Source organism: Oryctolagus cuniculus, chromosome 10 (genome assembly GCF_051225735.1).
Source record: "Oryctolagus cuniculus isolate XC-2025 breed Fujian yellow rabbit chromosome 10, ASM5122573v1, whole genome shotgun sequence".
In the NCBI taxonomy this organism is placed as follows: Eukaryota; Metazoa; Chordata; class Mammalia; order Lagomorpha; family Leporidae; genus Oryctolagus; species Oryctolagus cuniculus.
In genome coordinates this window covers 112,476,554-112,495,899 of record NC_142876.1, presented here as the reverse complement: position 1 = coordinate 112,495,899, position 19,346 = coordinate 112,476,554, and the positions used below count along the sequence as shown (strand labels likewise).

General features: G+C 54.0%; 1 long non-coding RNA gene across 4 annotated transcripts; it reads right to left on the bottom strand.

The window, feature by feature from the left end:
- Positions 1 to 2,542: 2,542 nt before the first annotated feature.
- On the bottom strand, positions 2,543 to 18,308 carry LOC149124421 (uncharacterized). Of its 4 annotated transcripts, none has more exons than XR_016215041.1 (3): positions 17,060 to 17,155; positions 16,663 to 16,859; positions 2,543 to 2,845 (listed from the first exon to the last, which is right to left on the bottom strand). It is a non-coding gene; the product is annotated as an uncharacterized LOC149124421 (long non-coding RNA). The 4 variants fall into 4 exon arrangements; XR_016215042.1 differs by having other exon boundaries at positions 16,663 to 16,786; XR_016215040.1 differs by having other exon boundaries at positions 2,543 to 2,848; positions 16,663 to 18,308.
- Between the last annotated feature and the right edge of the window lie 1,038 nt (positions 18,309 to 19,346).

Genomic DNA, 19,346 nt, shown 5'->3' with positions numbered 1-19,346 from the left:
TTTCTATGGCTTTTGAAATGATCCAGGTAACAGGGCCACGTCTGGACACTGCAGGAGCAGCTGCTCCCCAGGGGACCCTGGGCGCTTTTCTCTGCAGCCTCAGACGGGCCCCACTCCTGTCCCCACCCTGAGGTCCATCCCCTGCCTGGTCCCCAAGCCCTCTTAGTCTGTGACTTCCGTCCTTGGCAACCTAATGAGGAAACAGATGTGCATGGGAATGGTCAGTGACAACCAAGTGTGGCAGCTGAGTGCCCGAGCAAGGTGAGAAGAACGACTGAGAAGGAACCTGATCCAGAGAGGAACGTCCCTCGCCCTGGGTCACAGGGGGTCCAGCAGGGGGTCCTCCCCTTCCGGCCTGTGGCACTCAGGACAGACATAGTTAACATCCTGGGGCCTCGCTGATCCATGGGTGGTGGCTGGCAGCACCTGCCCAGCCACCAAGGCCTGTGACCCTTGTTGGCCTGTCCCAGCCCCAGGGCATCTGTGCACATGTCTGGGTTCAGAACACACGGGGGCAGTGGTTGAGGGCATGAGGAGAGGACTTGTTTGAAGGCCTGGGGAGCAGGGACAGGGGACACACCCTGGGGCAGGGACAGGTGTGTCGTTGCCGGCTGTCCCCTACACTGGTGAGGTCGGCAGACAATTACCAACCAGAAGTCACATTGGCTGCAGAACATAGCCCGGCAAGGCAGTGCTGGGCCTGTGGCAGGGCAGCTGCTCTGATGCAGGGGTGGGCCGTGAGGGACCCAGGCTCAGCGGTGTGGAGCTGCGAGAGCAAAGTTAGGGATGCAACATGGGAAGGGGGCCCTGAACATGCCCCTGCGAAGGCCCTGTGGTGGGCCCTCTCTGCGGCCTACACCCACCTGGCGGCTGCTTGCTGGTCCCACCCTTTGTTCAGAGAAGAGGTTGCAGCACGGCCCTGACAGGGAATGGTGTTTGCTTTGCGGGAGGAACCCTCATCAGCCTGAATCTGTCCAGCGCTGTGTCGCCCCCAGCGGTACCAGCCCAGAACCACCCCGCAGCCTTGCTCTGCAGTCCAGACCTGGGGCCTCTGCCCAGTGACCGGAATAGAGGGATGAGCTACGGCCCTGCGAGGGGGTGCGAGCCACGTAGAGAGTGGGACCCCCGTGCCAGGCAGCCAATGGGACTGGGGAACGAGGCCCAGGGTTTGCAAGGACGCTCAAGGGTCAGTTCTAGCCGTGCGAAGTTGCCGGGCAGAGGGGACCCAGCTGGCTCCCACCCACCTGCCCGTACAGCCAGAGCCTGCTGGGGAATACAGTGGGCCACCTTGATGCGTGCTTGGCCTTGCTGGCTTCTTCCTAGCGCCCGCCAGGGCTGGGCTGCAGCAGGCTGGGGCGGCCAGGCCGAGGCTGGATGGGCAGGGGTGCACCGAGCTGCCCTCTTGCCTATCTCTGGCTGAGGCTCTTGTGCCCTTCCTTTCCCAGCCGTGCCCCACCCCCCTCGCCCCTGCTCCGGCCCCGCTGCCCCATGGGGGTGCCGCGTGGGGAGGTTGTTGACAATTTGTGCATTAATCTCTCTGCCTGGGGCCTCCTGGTCAGGTGGCGCTTATCAGGGCAATGCTCCTGTCAGATGGGCCTTCCGGAGCCCGTGGGCGAGGGGGGGGCAGCAGAAGCTCCTGCTGCAGGGCCTGGAGGCCACCTCCCCATCCCGGGGCCTTCACATCCCCTCGACCCCTCCCGCGGGCGGCCCTCTTTACCACATCAGGATACAGAACATTGCATGAATTCCGGTCTCAATGGAATTATTTCAGAATTCTGGTCAACCGCAAGCTCGGGGTATTTCACAAACTATCTATCACTGCTGTGTGGTGGGCAGAGCCTGGGTTGGGGGTCAGTAACGGATGCAGGGAGGCCTTGGCTGCTGTCTGTGGGCGTGGCCCACCTCTGCCCACCTTGCTGTCCCCCATATTGGGAGGAGGGCTTGGGTCTGGGGTGGGGGCTCAGGAATAGCAGCGTGACACTTAGGCTCCCGCCCATCCCTGGCATGGGAGGGTGGCTGGGAGGAAAAGTACCCAGGTTGTGGCTGGCTCTGCCACCTGCTAAAGTCTCAGTTGCCACTGCTGCAAAATGGGTTGCATTGCCCACCCTCTCGTTCGACAGATACTGAGAGCAGCAAGACTGGAGCTGCTGCTTGTTCCTGTCACATGCTTTGGGTCTGCGGCAGGGAAAGCGTCAAATACTGGCTAGCGGCCGGCGCTGTGGCATAATAGGTAAAGCTGGTGCCTGCAGTTCAGGCATCCCATATGGGTGCTTGTTCGAGTCCCGGCTGCTCCACTTCCGATCCAGCTCTCTGCTTTGGCCTGGGAAAGCAGTTCAAGAAGGCCCAAGTCCTTGGCTCCCTGCACCCACGTGGGAGACCTGGAAGAGGCTCCTGGCTACGGATTAGCGCAGTTCCGGTGGTTGCACCCATCTGGGGAGTGAACCATCAGATGGAAGACCTCTCTCTCTTTCTCTCTGTGTAACTCTGCCTTCCAAATAAATACATAAATCTTTTTTTTTTTTTTTTAATTCTGGCTAAAGGGAGGTGCTCAGTGGCTGACAGTGACAAGAATGACAACAACAGCTCTCCTATGCCCTCTCCCCAGCTCTCTGCAGAGGGTCATGTGTGCAACTTAGGGCAGGCAGGCTCTGCCCCAGCGTGGTAAGCTGTGGTGGGCACACCGCGTGTCTCCCGTGTTTCACTGTGGCAGCCAGCAGATCTTCCATGTACACTCCTTCCTTCAAGCTTGGAGAGGGCCTCAGAGTCCTTCTCATCACAGTGCCAGGTGCACTAGCAGCCGAGCAGAGTCAGCACAGGAAAGGAAGCCGCTGCGTGGTTCTGGCCCCTGCTGACGAGAGTGGCCATTCTCATCATCGCCTCGGCTTCCTGCTCCCCAAAATCTTCGGAAAGTTCCAAGCTGCTCCTGCAGATCCCTGGGGCCCCACTCAGCAGGGAGCAGCCACTCTAGCTGGGCAGGGATTGAGGGGCCAATCTCGGCTCTCCCTCTGCAGGCTTTCCACTGACCACGAGTGATTAGGCCCCGGCACTGGCACTGGGTGGGACTTGATAGAGGGGCCTGGGCTGGCACAGCCGCCCTTACCACAGAGTCCGGGCCCTGGGTCATCTGTCCAGCAAGAGGCTTGCAGGCAGCACTGCCCAGGTGGGGTGGGGGCATCTGGGGCCACTGCAAGGGCTGGAGCCAGGAGGAAGTGGGCTCTGGGTGCTGAGTCTGGGAGAACAGGCCTGTCCCCCTCATGCAGGGAAGCTATGAAAGCCAGGCCAGCAGGGGCCATGTGGCTGCATGCCCAGGCAATGGCGAGATCTTTGCCAAGCCCTCCCTGGGGACTCCCGGCTGACTGTTCTGGAGGGGATCAAGGCAGGTGGGTTGGGGGCAGGTGGGTCAGAGATCTGGACCCCCATCCTTGTTGTAAGGATGTGAAGGGCCCTAGACTTTGTGGCAATTCCTGAGGGGTGATGACCTTATTCTCAGTGCCCCACCCCAACCCATTTCTTTTTTCCCGGTGATGACCCCCCCAGTCCCACTCTTGCTGCCACCTTGCCAGCACTGCCCAGCCCATGCTGGCTGGCCTTGCCTGGCTTTCTGGAGATGGTACACATAGGTTATATTTGTCTGCCATTTTTTTAACTTTTTATTTAGGCATATATTCAAACTTGCACAAAAGTTACTAAGCAGCATACGGCGGTCCCTGACCCAGTCCTTGTTAACATTGTGCTGGCCGGCGCCGCAGCTCACTAGGCTAATCCTCTGCCTAACGGCACCAGCACACTGGGTTCTAGTCCCGGTCGGGGCGCCGGATTCTGTTCCAGTTGCCCCTCTTCCAGGCCAGCTCTCTGCTGTGGCCCGGGAGTGCAGTGGAGGATGGCCCAAGTGCTTGGGCCCTGCACCCCATGGGAGACCAGGAGAAGCACCTGGCTCCTGGCTTCAGATCAGCGCGGTGTGCCGGCCGCAGCACGCCAGCCACAGTGGCCATTGGAGGGTGAACCAACGGCAAAGGAAGACCTTTCTCTCTCTCTCTCTCTCTCTCTCTCTCTCTCCACTCTGCCTGTCAAAAAATAAATAAAATAAAAATAAAAATAACATTGTGCTGTGTCACCCTCCCGCTGTGTGTGTCTGCATGCTTGTGGGTAGGTGTCGTGTGTATTGTGCACACATCACAGGCAGATTTTGGGGGGCATTTGAAGATAAGCTGTGTACAGCCTGGTTCTTCACTCTAAAGACTTCACTGTGTATTTCCTAAGAGCGAGGGCTCACAACTCAGCTGGAATGTCTGTACACCACTTCTCTCTGATCTACCAGCTGCTCTGTCACTCACCCCAATAATGTCTGTAACATCACGTTCCCTTGTCAGACACAGGACCCAGTGAAAGTCAGGTATTGCATTTCATTATCATGAGATTAAAGAAAAAATATTTACTTGAAAGGCAGAGAAATACACACAGAGAGCGAACTCCCATCCTCTGGTTGACTCCCCAAGTGCTGGCATCAGCCAAGTCTTTGGTAGAGCCAAAGCCAGGAGCTGGGACCTCAATCCTGGTCAATGACCTGAACCATCACTACTGCCTCCCAGGGTCTGCATTAACAGGAAGCTGGAGTCAGAAGCTGGGGCTGGAAATCGAACCCAAGCACTCTGTATGGGATGCAGGTGTCTTAACTATACCCAGATTCCAGGACTTTTTAAAAAAAAACATTTATTTATTTATTAGAAAGGCAGAGTTACAGAGAGGCAGAGGCAGAGAGAGAGAGAAAGAGAGAGATAAAGAGAGAGAGGTTCCATCTGTTGGTTCACTCCCCAAATGACTACAAAGGCTGGAAGCTGGGCCTACCAGAAGCCAGGAGCTTCTTCCAGGTCACCCACATGGGTGCAGGGGCCCAAGGCTTTGGGCCATCCTCTACTGCTTTCCCAGGCCATAGCAGAGAGATGGATCGGAAGTGGAACAGCGGGGACTCCAATCGGTGCCCATATGGGATGCCAGCACTGCAGGCGGCTACTTCACCCGTTACACCACAATACCAGCCCCTGAGTTTTTAAAAGTTCTAGATCATGTACAGCCCTCATTGCTGGAATCATCCTGGTGATGGACATTTAAGATGTTCTCTGGGGCCAGTATTGTGGTATAGTGGGCTAAGCTGCCACCGGTAGCACCAACATCCCATGTAGGTGTCTTCAATTCCTGGCTGCTCCACCTCTGATCCTGCTCCCTACTAATGTGCTTGGAAAGCAGAAGAAGTTGGTCCAAGTGCCTGGGCCCCTGTACACATGTGGGAGACCTAGAAGAACCTCCTAGCTTCAGTCTGCCTCAGCCCTGGCTGTTGCAGCTATTTGGGGAGTAAACCAGCAGGTGGAAGATCTCTATCAAAAAAAAATCTTTAAAAAATAAAATAAAAACCAGAACATGATAGATAGGACATCAAAAAAGAAAAAAAGAGGGGGCCGACGCAGTGGGTTAAAGCCCTAGCCTGAAGCACGGGCATCCCATATGGGCGCTGGTTCTAGTCCCGGCTGCTCCTCTTCCAATCCAGCTCACTGCTATGGCCTGGGAAAGCAGTAGAAGATGGCCCAAGTCCTTGGGCCCCTGCGCCCACGTGGGAGACCTGGAAGAAGCTCCTGGCTCCTGACTTAGGATCGGCACAGCTCTGGACATTGTGGCCACCTGGGGAGTGAAACAGCAGATGGAAGACCTCTCTCTCTCTCTGTCTCTACCTCTCTAACTCTTTCAAATAAATAAATCTTCAAAAAATATTTTTGTTGGGGCTGGCATTGTGGTGCAGTAGCTGAAGTTGCTGCTTGCAATGTTGGTATCCCATATTGGAGCACTGGTTCAAGTGCTGTTTTGCTTCTTTTTTTAAGATTTATTTTTAATTTATTTGGAAGACAGAGTTACAGAGAGAGGTAGAGACAGAGAGAGAAAGAAGTCTTCCATTTGCTGGTTTACTCCCCAAATGGCTGCAAAGGTCAGAGTAGAGCTGATCTGAAGCCAGGAGCGTCTTCCGGGTCTCCCACATGGGTGTAGGGGCCCAAGGAATTGGGCCATCCTCTAGTGCTTTCCCAGGCATACTAGCAGGGAGCCAGATCAGAAGTGAAACAGCCAGGACTCTAACCGACATCCATATGGGATGCCAGCACCTCAGGCCAGGGCTTCAACCCACTGCACCATAGCCCTGGCTGTTCTGCTTCTTATCCAGCACCCTGCTGATGAGTCTGGGGAAGTAGCAGAAGACGGCCCAAGTGCTCGAGTCCCTGCCATCCTCATGGGAAACCTGAATGGAGCTCTAGGCTCTGGGTTTCAGTCTGCCTTGCCATGCCATTGCAGCCTTTTGGAGAGTGGACCAGCAGATAGATGATCTTAATCTTTCTCTCTCTCTGCCTTTGAAATAAATAAAATAAATCTTTCAAAAAAATGTTCCTGTCTTTTGTTCCCCCCTTAGCAAAGCTGGGGAGGAGTTCCTGTGTAAATGCACCTTTCAACTGATGGGACAAACACCCGTCAAGTATCTTTCTAGAAGACACACACAAAGTATCTGCTGCCCCTGGCCAGAAAGCCTCTGATCTCCTCTACACCAGCAGGGTTAGGCGGCACCTAACCCACAGCCTGCTCCACACAAGATGTGAGCACACCTCTGGGCTTTGGGTCTCTCTCCATCCTCATAGCAGGTGTCTGATCCAGGTTCCAAAAGTCAAAGATTACAGAGTGTCAACTGTTGCCTCTATATGTATGTCTGAGCCAACTATGAGATGGACTTCATGCATTGCTAGTTTGCCGGTGGTGGCCATGTGTTCTGATAATGGGGGAAAGGTTCCCGATTTTGGAGGCATGCCCTGGGCTCTGTGGTGGTGCAAGTGGACATGGTGTCTGGTTCACTTTGGAACATGTCAGCGTGACAAACCAAATGCGTACAACTTTCCTCTGCTGTTGAACTTTAGAGTTTCTTATCAGTGCTTGGAGAGATGATAGCCATCAAGCTGGGGAAGGCCGGGGAAGATGATGGCTCAGAGCATGCGGAAGCTGAGGGGGAAGGGCAGAAGGTTCTGGTCAGAGGCAGCCGGCCGTGGAGGGTGAGTGACAGCAGTGGCTTACTGTGAGCCGGTACCCTTCCTAGTACTTTTACGTGTGTTAACTTATTTGGTCCTGGCAATAATGACCCCACGTGGCCCATATTCCTACCTGTCAAACCCATTTTAAAAGCAAGGAGACTGGTTGGGGTGGGCGTGGTAGCACAGCAGGCTAAGTCGCTGGTTGGGACGCCTGTATTCCATGTCAGACCGCCAGTCTGAGTCCCGGCTGCTCCACTTCTAGTCCAGCTTCCTGTTAATGCACTTGGAAAGGATAGATGATGGCTCGGGGACTTGAGTGCCTACCACCCTTGTGGAAAACCTGGATGGAGTTCCTGGCCTAGCCCTGGCCATTGTGGCCACCTGGGGGGAGTGAACCAGTAGATAGAAGATCTCTCTCTCTCTCTGCCCATCTCCCTCCCCTCTGGGACTCTTTTAAATCAATCAATCATCAAAGAAAAAGAAGGGAGCTGAGCAGAGTGGTAATGGTGGTTACCGAAGGCACCGGCAAGTGAGTGGAGGAGCTGGGTAGCGCACGCAGGCAGCTGGCCTGGCTCCTTGCTCTTAACTATCAGCTTCATGGCCAGCTGAGGGCACAGGTGATCTGAGACCCTAAGGCACATCCTGTTTCACGACACATGTCCTTATTTTGATCAGAAAAGTAGTAAGACGCGGCACAAAGTCTTCACAATAACAAAAGATGAGCAAGCACAAGCTTTCCCCGGGATACCCACGGCCACGAGGGCCAGCTGCGTGGGTTCCCGCCCAGTGGACATTCTCACAAAGCACAACTTCTTCTTTCCCTTCTCTCTTTCAATGACTTTTTAAGGCTAGAGTCTCAGAAATGGGTGACCAGGGGGAGCAGATCAAGAACGTGTTTTTATGGTTCCTGGCAGATACGGCGTGAGGCGCAGTCTTAAACAAAGGCATTCCCACTTGTGGAGGCCGACTGTGGGCTGTCACAGATCAGATCACTTTTGAGAAGCTCGTGGGAAGCGCAGTTGGCCCGAGCACAATTCCTGTCATTATCACCGACGGTCATCTGGTCATCTTCGTTGTGTTTATCTACAGCACTTTCAGGAAGTGCGAGAGGGGCTCAGAGAGACACACACACACACCCACACACACCGCCGCCACTGACCAGCCTGCCTTGGGGCTTTCCTGCATGGGAGCAGAGCACGTGACAGAAAGACGAGTGTGGGACACACAGGAGGACATGTTCAGACCTGGGGAGGTCCTCACATGCCCACCTTGGGGGGACAGACTGAGGACCCTGAGATCTGAGGTTACCAATGCCAGCAACTGTCATGGAGACATTGGTCTACACTGTCAAACAGGCGGTGCTGTTCCTGCACACTTGGACCACTCAGTGTCCCCCAGGGATCAGCAGTAAGGCCGGCTGGACAGGACAGGCATCTGGAGAGTGAGCGTGAATACGCTTCACTTCTACTAAGTACAGCTCACAGCCTTTTCAAGTTTATTGTCTGGGAAACAGAGAGAGACAGACAGACAGACATATTGGTTCATTTCTCAAATGCTCACAACAGCTGGGGGCTGGGCCCAGGGCTGGAGACAGGAGCCAAGAACTGAATCCAGGACTCCCAGTGTGGATGGCAGGGACCCAACCACATGGGACATCACCTGCTGCCTCCCAGGGTCTGCACTGGCAGGAAGTTGGAGCTGGGCATCAAATCCAGGCACTGATGTGGGACATGTGGGCGTCTTAACCATGAAGCTAAATGCTTGCCCCACATCCTGTTCATTTACCATCTGCGTTAGCATCTGATGGAGCTGTGGCAAGTGGGGAAGTATGACAGCATAATAAGGGTCTTCAAAAATGAAAACAATGGGATCAGTGTTGTGGCACAGCAGGTTAAGCCACTGCTGGGCAAGGCCACATCCCATATCCTGGCTCCGCTTCTGATCCAGCTTCCTGCTTATGTGCCTGAGAGACCCTGGATGGTGGTCCCAGTGCTTGGGTTCCTGCCATGCACATTGGAGATCTGGATGGAGTTCCTGTCTTCTGGACGGAGTTCCTGTCTTCTGGTTTCATCCTGGCCCAGCCTTGGCTGTTGTGGGCATTTGGGGAGTGAATCAGCAGATGGAAGGCTTCTTTCTCTGCCCCCCCGCCCCTGTCACCCTGCATTTCAAATAAGTAAGACAAATCTGGAAAAACCAAAAGGGTCAATAAGAATAGGAGCAAACAACTGTTGCAGTTCCCAAGGCCCTTCTGTCTGTAGCATCTCATTTAATCCTCACAACTGTCCAGAAGAGGAAACTGAGGCACAGGGGGGCTAACTGCTGGACCCACGGTCACACGGGCTGCAGATGGCTAGGGCCCCGCACTGGGAGGGCTGGAGAGTGGGCTCTGGAAGTTGTCCTCCATAGGCTTTCACGTGAACCAGGTCTGTCTTCCTGGGTGTTTGCTTTCAGGGAAGGGGCTCTGGGAGCAGGTGGGGGAAGCAACCCACGGAAGACTGCAGCGCTCCACTCTGGGATCACCTGGGATTGCCCCTTTGTGCCAAGGGGAAGGAAACCACATTTCCTGAGCATCCAGCACATATCTGCAAACGCTCCAGGCCCCATCCCAGGCATTGGAGCCTGCACCCCTCTCGCCAGACCAGCAGGCCCAGGTGCAGAGAGCCTAAACCCTTTCAACAGCGTAGGCCTGCCTCCTGGTGGACTCTGGTGTTCCCACCGCACCCCCCAGGGAATGGAGACCTCCTGCAGGTGCCCTCCCTTACCCTCAGCTCTCATGGACGCCACTCCCCTTTGAAGCCCTCCTTTCCAATGGGAATCTGTTTCCTAGCCCATCATCTGTATCTGGCATTCCACTTTCTCTGTATTTACAAGTACATATGAGAATATTCTAGCCATTTTCTTTAAAACAAAAATAAAATAAAACAAGGATTGAGGGGCTGGCACTATGGTATAGTAATTAAACCTCCACCTGCAAGGCCTGCATCCTATATAAGCACCAGTTCAAGTCCTGGCTGCTCCACTTCCTGTCTAGCTCCCCGCTAATGCTCCTGGGAAGGCAGCGGAAGATGGCACAAGTGCTTGGGTCCCTGCACCCACATGGGACATGCAGATGGAGTTCCTGGCTCCTGGCTTTGGCTTGGCCCAGCCCCAGCCGTTGTGGCCATGTGGAGAGTGAACCAGCTGATGGAAGATCAAGGGATCGTTCTTGCTGTCTTTACCTTTTAAACAAATACATCTTAAAAAACAAGAAACAGCAAAACAGATGGAACAGCACTAGACACACTCTTTTCGACTCATTTTAATTGAATCACTGATCGTGAGAGAGAAGGAAAGGGGAACAAGAGTTTTTTTATTCCCTCCCTTTAAAAAAAAAAGATGTATATACTTTATTTGAAAGAGTTTCAGAGAGAGAGAGGGAGAGACAGAGAGAGAGATCTTCCATCTGCAGTCAGGCTTATTCCAGTGTTTTTTTTTTTTTTTTTTTCTGTGTATGTGCTTAGAGAAAATAGAGTCTTTAAGAATTATTTATTTATTTGAAAGGTAGGCAGACAAAGACAGAAATACCATCTGTTGGCTTTCTCTAAATGCCCACAACGGCCAGGGCCAAAGCTGGGAGCCAGGAGCTTGACCTAGATCTCTGATATGGGTAACAGGGACCAAGTACTTGCGCATCACTGCTGTCTCCCAGCTCCTGCAAGAGCAGGAAGCTGGAGTCAGGGGCCAGAGGCAGGAATCAAAGGCAGGTACACGTCGGGGCTGTATTAGCTGCTATAGAACCTTCAATGGCAGAATTCCAGGCACAGAAAGATTACCCAGACAGAGGCTCCCAGTGCTGGTGGGCCCCATGTCCACCCGAGGTTAGGAGACCTTGGAGCCCCGGGGATCTCAGCCTGCCTGTCATGGGGACACGGCCCACGTGTGGCTGCGCTTCCTTCCCTTGGCTCTGCAAGCCTACCCGTGACTCTGCAGGCTGGTGACTCAGAGGCGGCTCAAGACCGATCTTCCATTGCCCACCATCCTCACCCCTGCCAGCCTCTTCTCTTACAGCATCCACCCGCCTGATCACTGGTGCCCGAGATGAGCCCCTGTGGGGACGCTGGGCCTTAATGGGTCCAGAAATTGTCCTGAACCAGGGCTGCGACAAGGCAGTTCCTGATTTGGTTTATTTTTAGATAGATGGGGGGAGCTGAGAAAATGTGCCCAAGATTTTCTTTCTGAGACCTCATGCTCAGCGAGCTGGGGCTGCCTCTGGGCCCGCTGGTACAGCGTCACCATCCTGCCTTGACCGTGGGCGAAGCTTTGTGAACCAGGAGAGGACTCACGCCCACAGAGACAGGCGGGGCTCCGGGCTGGCTTCTTTGGTTGTTTTTGGTGGTGTAGGGGTTTGAAAAGGAAACGGGGAAGCAAACAGTCTCGGGGACTATCCTCACACCGGCCTGTCCTGCTGAGTCAGGGAATATTTAAGTGAAGGCTGCCCCCTAGAATGTGACACCCTCTCCCTGGGCGCCGGGACCAGGAATGCTTTACATTGGGAGGGTGGGTTTTTGAAAGGTCTCAGTTTCCCAGAAAGGGTGGCATAGGTGAGCATGGTGCACCTGACATTGGCATGGGCTCACTGGGGTCTGCCAGTGCTGTTGTGGACAGGGCTGATGGCCAAGTGACTTGCCGCACGGGCAGCGCAAGAAGGACCCCTAGTGACAGCGTCTGAATTGCGCGGTCTTCGCTGGAGCTTATCTGAGCCAGCTGCCTCTGGGGTCCACCTGTCCCGACAAGGTTGGCAGGCGCTCAGCCTGCAGGACTTCCCAGGCTGCCACGGGGACAGCAACCTCCCTGGGTCTCCCAGCCCGTGCCAGGCTGTCTCCTGCTCTCTCCTCGACTTCCGGTGCCCCTTTCCTCCCTGCACACGCTTCCCTGCATGCCTTCGGCCGCACCTGCGTCTCCCTTGAGTGAGTGACGTGTCTCCACAGGCTCAGCCTCAGGTCTCCCACTCCCTCTGGGCCACATCAAGCTCTTTCCTGCACACCCTGCTTTTCTCTTCAAGAACACTGGGGGCATGGGGGTGGAGGAGGGGTGACCCCCACCTGCTTTTCTCCTCAAGGACACTGGGGGCATGGGGTGGAGGAGGGGTGACCCCCACCTGCTTTTCTCTTCAAGGACACTGGGGGCATGGGGTGGAGGAGGGGTACCCCCACCTGCTTTTCTCTTCAAGGACACTGGGGGCATGGGGGTGGAGGAGGGGTGACCCCCATTGCACCTGGTGGGTCTCCAAATCTCCTCGAAAGAGGCTGGGTATCAAGAGGAATACAAATACAAGCCACAGGATGGGAGTCGGTATTTGTAAAAGCGCACCTGGCAAAGCATTACTACCCCAAATAGACACAAAACTTTGCAACCCAACAATAAAATAAACAACTAAAAAAATAGGCAAAAGACCTGGGTGCACACCTCACCAGAGAAAATTTATAGATGACAGCAAAACATATGAAAATGTGTCCAGCATCCTATGTCATGAGGGAAATGCAAAGTACAACCATGAGGTACAGCCACACACCAAATGGTAAAACACTGACACCCAGGACGCTGATGAGAATGTGGAGCAACAGCAACTCTTTTTGTTGCTAGAGGGAAGCAAATGGTGTAACCTTCCACATTGGAAGGCAGGTTGAAGGATTTTTACCAAACTAAGCACATTCTCACCGTACCACTCAGTAACTGTGCTCCTTGGTGCTCATCTAAAGGAGCTGAATGAAAACTTATGTTACACAAAAACCTACAAGGGTTGGCTAGAGCCACTCTATTAATGACTGCACAAACCTGGAAGCCACCAAGGTATCCTTCGGTAGGCAAATGGACAAGCTGTGTTACAACCAGTCAACGGAATAGTATTCCGTGACAAAATGATACGAGCCATCAAGCCGTGAAAAAACATAGAACTATAAATACACACTACACAGTGAAAGACACCATTCTGAAAAGGCTATACACTGGACAGTCCCAACCACATGGCGTTCTGAAAGACGTAAAACTACGAGATAATAATAATAATAATAATAAACAACCAGGGGCTGCCAGGGGCTGGGGAGAGGGAGGGAGGCGTGGAGAGGAGAGGAGGTGTACGTCTCAGGGCAATGTAACTGTCCTAAAGGATTCTGCAATGGAGGTCACAGGTCGTCTCATCTGTGTCAAAGCCCACAGGGTGAAGGCACCAAGGGGCAGCATTGTGGTGCGATGGGTGGAGCCACCCCTTGGTACAACTTTATCTCCTATCAGATGGCCTGGGATTAAGTCCTGCCTCTGCTTCCGATCCCGCTTCCTGCCAATGTGTCTGGGAGGCAGCCCCAGTACTAGGCTTCCTGCCACCCTGGAGGAGACCAGGATGTAGCTCCTGGCTCCTGACTTCAGCCTGGTTCCATCCTGTGTGCTCTGGGTCAGTGTCACTTCCCTGACTGAATCCAGCGTAGGACTCTGCTGGGGGACCTGGTGCACTGTAGGGCAGGGGCGTAAGGGAACTCTCTGCAGCTTCTGCTCAGTTCTACCGTGGACCCAAAACTGCTCGAAAAATAAAATTTACTTTAAGAAAAAGTTAAAGCACCAAGGAGGTTGAAGCTAGAACCAGAGATCCACGGACAGCGTTGAAAGAAGACAGACTTTCTCATTCAGCTTTAAATGCAAGCTCCCGCACCCGCTCCTTGTAGAGCGGCACCAGATTGCCACATGCATACGTTCTTACATAAAATTTCTAATTATTTATGTGACCATGATTACACTGCAGCCTTCTCTCCCCTGGCAACAGCTTTCATGTGTTCAATGGAAACGCTTTAAATATCCGACCGCTTCCATAACCATGTTTGGCATTTCCTTGATTTTAAACAAAGTCCTGGTGGCCCTCGCACATGGAGGTAGCTAGGGCCTGACCTCTGTCCCCTCCGCAGGCGACAGATGTGTCATGCCTCAGCCTCTTCCTCACCCTGTATGCGGCCCTCACCCGACACGTGGTCTCTACACAAACCCCCATCCTGTGAGTGCTGAGCTGGGTTGAGTACCCCCAAAAGTCCTCCATCAAAGGCCTGGCCCCTGGGGTGGTCTTAAAGTCACTGGTAGATTCTTGGCTCTCCCTCTCTACATAGAATTCTTCACACAGAGCTGCTGTAAAAGCCGGTACTTGGCCGAGCCTTCTCTCTTTCTCTCTCTGCTCCTTTTCTCTTTTAGAGAAACATGTACAAACGAAATGCTGTGACCAGGGGCATCTGCCACAAAATACCACGGCCTGGGTGGGGTGGGGCACCAGGCAGCCGCAGTCCACGAAGGAGCTGCTGGCTTTGGGTTGTTGATGCTGAGTGACCATGAGTCAGGGGTCATTACCGCATTGTTCATGCTTATGGGGGCTTCAGGTCTTTGGTAAGAAAGATAAAACAAACAAAAAGAACAAGCAACAGCAAAAAGATCCTTCCTGGCCTGCCCCGCCCTCCAGCTCTCCCACGCTGGCCTCCCAAGGGCTGCCTGGCTGAGGCGTCCCTCCCCTGCTGCCCCAGGATGCTGGCCCCACACAGCCTCCCAGAGGCTGCCCCATCGCCAGAAGCTTCCTGTGCACCCAGCTGGCACTCCCCTCACTCCAGCTGTCCCCTGCACAGAGACGGCGGGGCCAGGCTGCCTTCGCCCTCACGGGGGCAGCCACTGCTCAGGGAAGAGAAGCCCAGCAGGGCTGCAGGCTGGAGCCCAGCCCTGTGGACGCTGCTCTGGTGGCATCCTGATGGCCTTTGATGGGGGACAGTGGCTGGGACTGAGCTTTTGGGAAGAGGAGACTATGGCATGACCACACTTCCATCAGCTCTTTCCGGGGGGCCTGGGCCAGCACGAAGGCAGGGAGGCCACACTGAGCAGGGGAAGGAGATGCACAGGCAGGGAGTGCTCCCTGAGGACCTTGATCTCCATGTACAGAGCCTTCTAGAACATCAGACAGTGACAAGGGCAAGGTGGCGTCTGGTGTGTTTCCCCTGCATGGGTAAGTCCTGTAGGAGACATGGTGTACAGTGACTAGAGGTGTGACCTCACGTGGAGGTAATACAAAAAGGTCTTGGACCAGCACTGTGATAGGGATGCTTGCAGCGCCAGCATCCCATATGGGCACTGGTTAGGGTCCAGGCTTCCGCACTTCTGATCTGGCTCCCTGTTAATGCACCTGGGAAGGCAGTGGAAGATGGCCCAAGTGCTTAAGTCCCTGCCTCCCATGTGGGAGACCCTAGATAGAGTTCCAGGCTCCTGGCTTTGGCCTGGCCCAGCCCTGACCTTTGCAGCCATTTGGGGAGTGAACCAGCAGGTGGAAGATATTTTCCCTCTCTGTCTCCCTTAGTCACTCTTTCAAATTAAAATAATAATAAAAACACTTGGTATTTAAAAAAAAAAAGTCGAAATCCAGGGTCCTTTGGGAACATGATGCTCAGATGAAATGGCCCTGGCCTCTTCTAGGGGCCTCACGGACCCCATCCCACTGGCTCTTCACTCTCTTTCAAGGGCTCACACAGCGCGGCACAGCCCCAGGCCTCCCCCCAGGGCTCCTTCCTAGCTGTCGCTTCCTCAGTTGTTCCATCGGGCCAGGAGTGAACCAACTCCTGGGAGCTAGCTGTCTGCTTTTCTGCCTCTTCAAAGGCCAAAAAAAAAAAAGTCCCCAGGTGAGTGCAATGGGCAGCAAGAGGAAAGGTGAGTTTCCTGCAGATGACTCAGGTCAGGAAAAGGCCAGGGGCCGGGGAGGGTGGAGTGCTGGTGGAGAATCCCAACCATGGTCAAGAAAACTCATTACAGAGCTTCTCGCACCTTGCTAGGTATTTTTTTTTAAAGACTTACATTTATTTGAATGTTAAAGTTACAGAGAGAGATATCTTCCATCCTCTGGTCCACTCCCCAGATGGCTCCAACAGCCAGGCCGAAGCCACGAGTCTGGAGCTTCATCTGGGTCTCCCACATGGGAGGCAGCGACCCAAACACTTTGGCTGTTTTTCTCTGCTTTTCCCAGGCCATTAGCAGGGAGTTGGATCAGAAATGGAGCAGCAGGGACTCGAATCGCCTCCTATATGGGACAGCACCATTGCAGGCGGCAATGCATTATATTTGTAAATTTTTCTTTGAAAGGCAGAGAGAGAGAGAGAGAGAGAGAGAGAGAGAGAGATTCCATGTGCTAGTTCATTCCCCAAATGCCTGTAGTAGCCAGGGCTGGGCCTGGCCCAAGCTAGAAGCCTGCATCCCTATCCAGGTGTCCCACACGGATGGCAGTGGCCCAAGCACTGGAGCCATCATTTGCTGTCTTTCCAGCACAGTCACAGGAAGCTGGATGGGAAGCGGAGTAGCCAGGGCTGGAACTAGACTTTGCAGTGTGGGATGCAGACACTCCAGCCGTGGCTTCATCTGCTGAGCCACAGCGCCTGCTCCTGCTCTGAATATCTTAAAGCTTTCGAAGGGGAACTGAGGAAACCTGAACGTAAGGCGAGTCACTATTGCTTAGTATTACCTGCTGGCACCCACCGAGGGACCACGCCAAGAGAAAAACCCCGACATTCAGTCAACATAGAACTGGCGACTCTTTGCCCCGAGATCCCCTGCGGTCTGCGGTTACCTCTGATACTTCAGCTTGGGCGTCCCGGGCTGCCGTTCCTCTTGCTGGATCCACGGGGTTGATTTCCTGTTTCAGGAACCGAGTACTTTTCACTTGGGCCCCAAACATTGCACTCACTCTGATGCTTAGGGCAGAAAAAAATCCAAGTGTCCCGAGACGGATACTGAGTCTGGGTCACCAGCACCAGGCTCCTTCTCCTGGAGGGAACCAGCTTTCCTTAGAAAAATGCCTTTCTAGAATATTCTGGGAGGGGAAGAGCTGTGGTTTGGAAGGCAACGAAAAAAGCTCTCATTTGGGACAGCTGAGGGCTGAGCAGACAGGGGAGGGGATGGGAAGAAGGGGACACCAGGGCCATGGAAGAGGGAGCCACCAAGGGACCAGGTCGCCGTCAACTCACAGCAAGAGGAAAAGGAAGTGAGTGGGAGGCCCTCTGGCTCAGAAGAGGCCTCCTGGGCTACACCTGCCACTCAGCCCTACTGGGCTACACCTGGGTTATACCTACCACTCGGCCCTACTGGGCTACACCTGGGTTACACCTACCACTCGGCCCTACTGGGCTACACCTGGGTTACACCTACCACTCCACCCTGCCCCACTTCCCAGATCCCTGGTAGTTGGACTGCCCACGGGTTCTGTTCTGTTGCTAGAACTGAATGCCACAGGCCGGGTGATTTATTTTATTTTATTATTATTATTTTTTTTGACAGGCAGAGTGGACAGTGAGAGAGACACTTTGCTGTTGGTTCACCCTCCAATGGCCGCCGCGGCTGGCACGCTGCGGCCGGCGCACCACGCTGATCCAATGGCAGGAGCCAGGTGCTTCTCCTGGTCTCCCATGGGGTGCAGGGCCCAAGCACTTGGGCCATCCTCCACTGCCTTCCCTGGCCACAGCAGAGAGCTGGCCTGGAAGAGGGGCAACCGGGACAGAATCCGGCGCCCCGACTGGTGTGTTCGGCTCATGGCTCTAGGGGCTGGAAGTCTGAAACAGGCCGACTCGTGGCATCCCAGCGAGGTGGAGGGCATCCCCGGGGTGGTGAGCTGAAACCACTCACGGCATCGTGGAGCCCTTGTGGGGCCCCAGCCTCTGAACCGCACCTGATCCGAGTCACACCCTGAGGGCCTCACCTCTAAAGGCCATCAACATGTAAACAAGGGGATTAACGTGAAATCTTGGGGAACACTCGAACCGTGGCATCATGTGACCCTGTTCTGGCACCAGCGGTGCCGGTAGGGAGGTGTGCAGGCAGCGCTGCATCCCTGGGACGTAGGATGATGGCCAAGGCCTGTGCTGGCCCTTCCTATGTCCATCACTGGAGCTCCCGCCACCGACTCCCTAGCCCTCTTCTGACTGAACCAAAGCCAGGCCTCGGAGTCCCTGCTTGGGGAAGGGCTGCGTGTTGCTGAACCGCATGGGTTAAGAACAGGTTTTTAGGGAGCAGGCATCTACCCTAGCTGTTGAGTTGCTTGCATCCCATACTGGAGGGCCTGGGCTGGATTCCCAGCTCTGGGTCCTGACTCCAGCGTCCTGCTCGTGCAGATCCTGAAGCAGTGGTGATCTCTCAAGTAAACGAGGTCCTGGCTCCTGGCCCACTCCTGGCTGTTGCCGGCATTTGGGCAGAGAATCAGCAGACAGGAGGAGCTCTATCTCTGTCTATCTCTTAAATAAATAAATGCATTTTTAAGAAAGAATGTGTTTTTAAATTAAAAAAGAAATGCATATACCTAATATAAAAATTAAGATAATACTCAAATACCGAAAGTCTTCAAAAAGTTCATGGAAATGCATATTACAAAAAATAATGCAGAAGTTTTGCACCAAAATCAACTTAACATTTAGTTGCATTTTCCCTATGAACTTTTTTTCAAAGATTTATTTATTTATTTGAAAGGCAGTTACAGAGAGGTGCAGAGAGAGAGGTCTTCCATCTGTTGGTTCACTCCCCAGATGGCCACAATGGCTGGAGCTGTGCCAATCTGAAGCCAGGAGCCAGAAGCTTCTTCCAGGTCACCCACATAGGTGCAGGGGCCCAAGGACTTGGGCCATCTTCTACTGCTTTCCCAGGCCATAGTAGAGAGCTGGATTAGAAGTAGAGCGCTGGCATACAGGGTTCTAGTCCCGGTCGGGGTGCCGGATTCTGTCCCGGTTGCCCCTCTTCCAGGCCAGCACTCTGCTGTGGCCCAGGAAGGCAATGGAGAATGGCCCAAGTACTTGGGCCCTGCACCCGCATGGGAGACCAGGAGAAGCACCTGGCTCCTGCCTTCGGATCAGTGCGGTGCACCGGCCACAGCACGCTGACCGCAGCGGCCACTGGAGGGTGAACCAACGGTAAAGGAAGACCTTTCTTTCTGTCTCTCTCTCTCTCTCACTGTCCACTCTGCCTGTCAATAAATAAATAAGTAGAGCAGCCAGGATTCAAACTAGCATCCATATGGATGCCAGCACCAAAGCACTGGCCCCAAGGTTTTTTTTTTTTTTTTTTTTTTCCTCACGACAATCCTAGTACTTGTGGCCCTGTGATTTGTGGCCTTCACTATGACTGTCTTTGTGGGCTGACATTTAGCAAGTGGTCATCTCTGGGTATGGGATAGGAGTGAACACGATCCTGGCTGGCTGGGTGAGATAAATACGTCAAGAGATACCGTCACACGCCTAGACACCAAGCGAGGAGGGCGAGAGAAGCTGG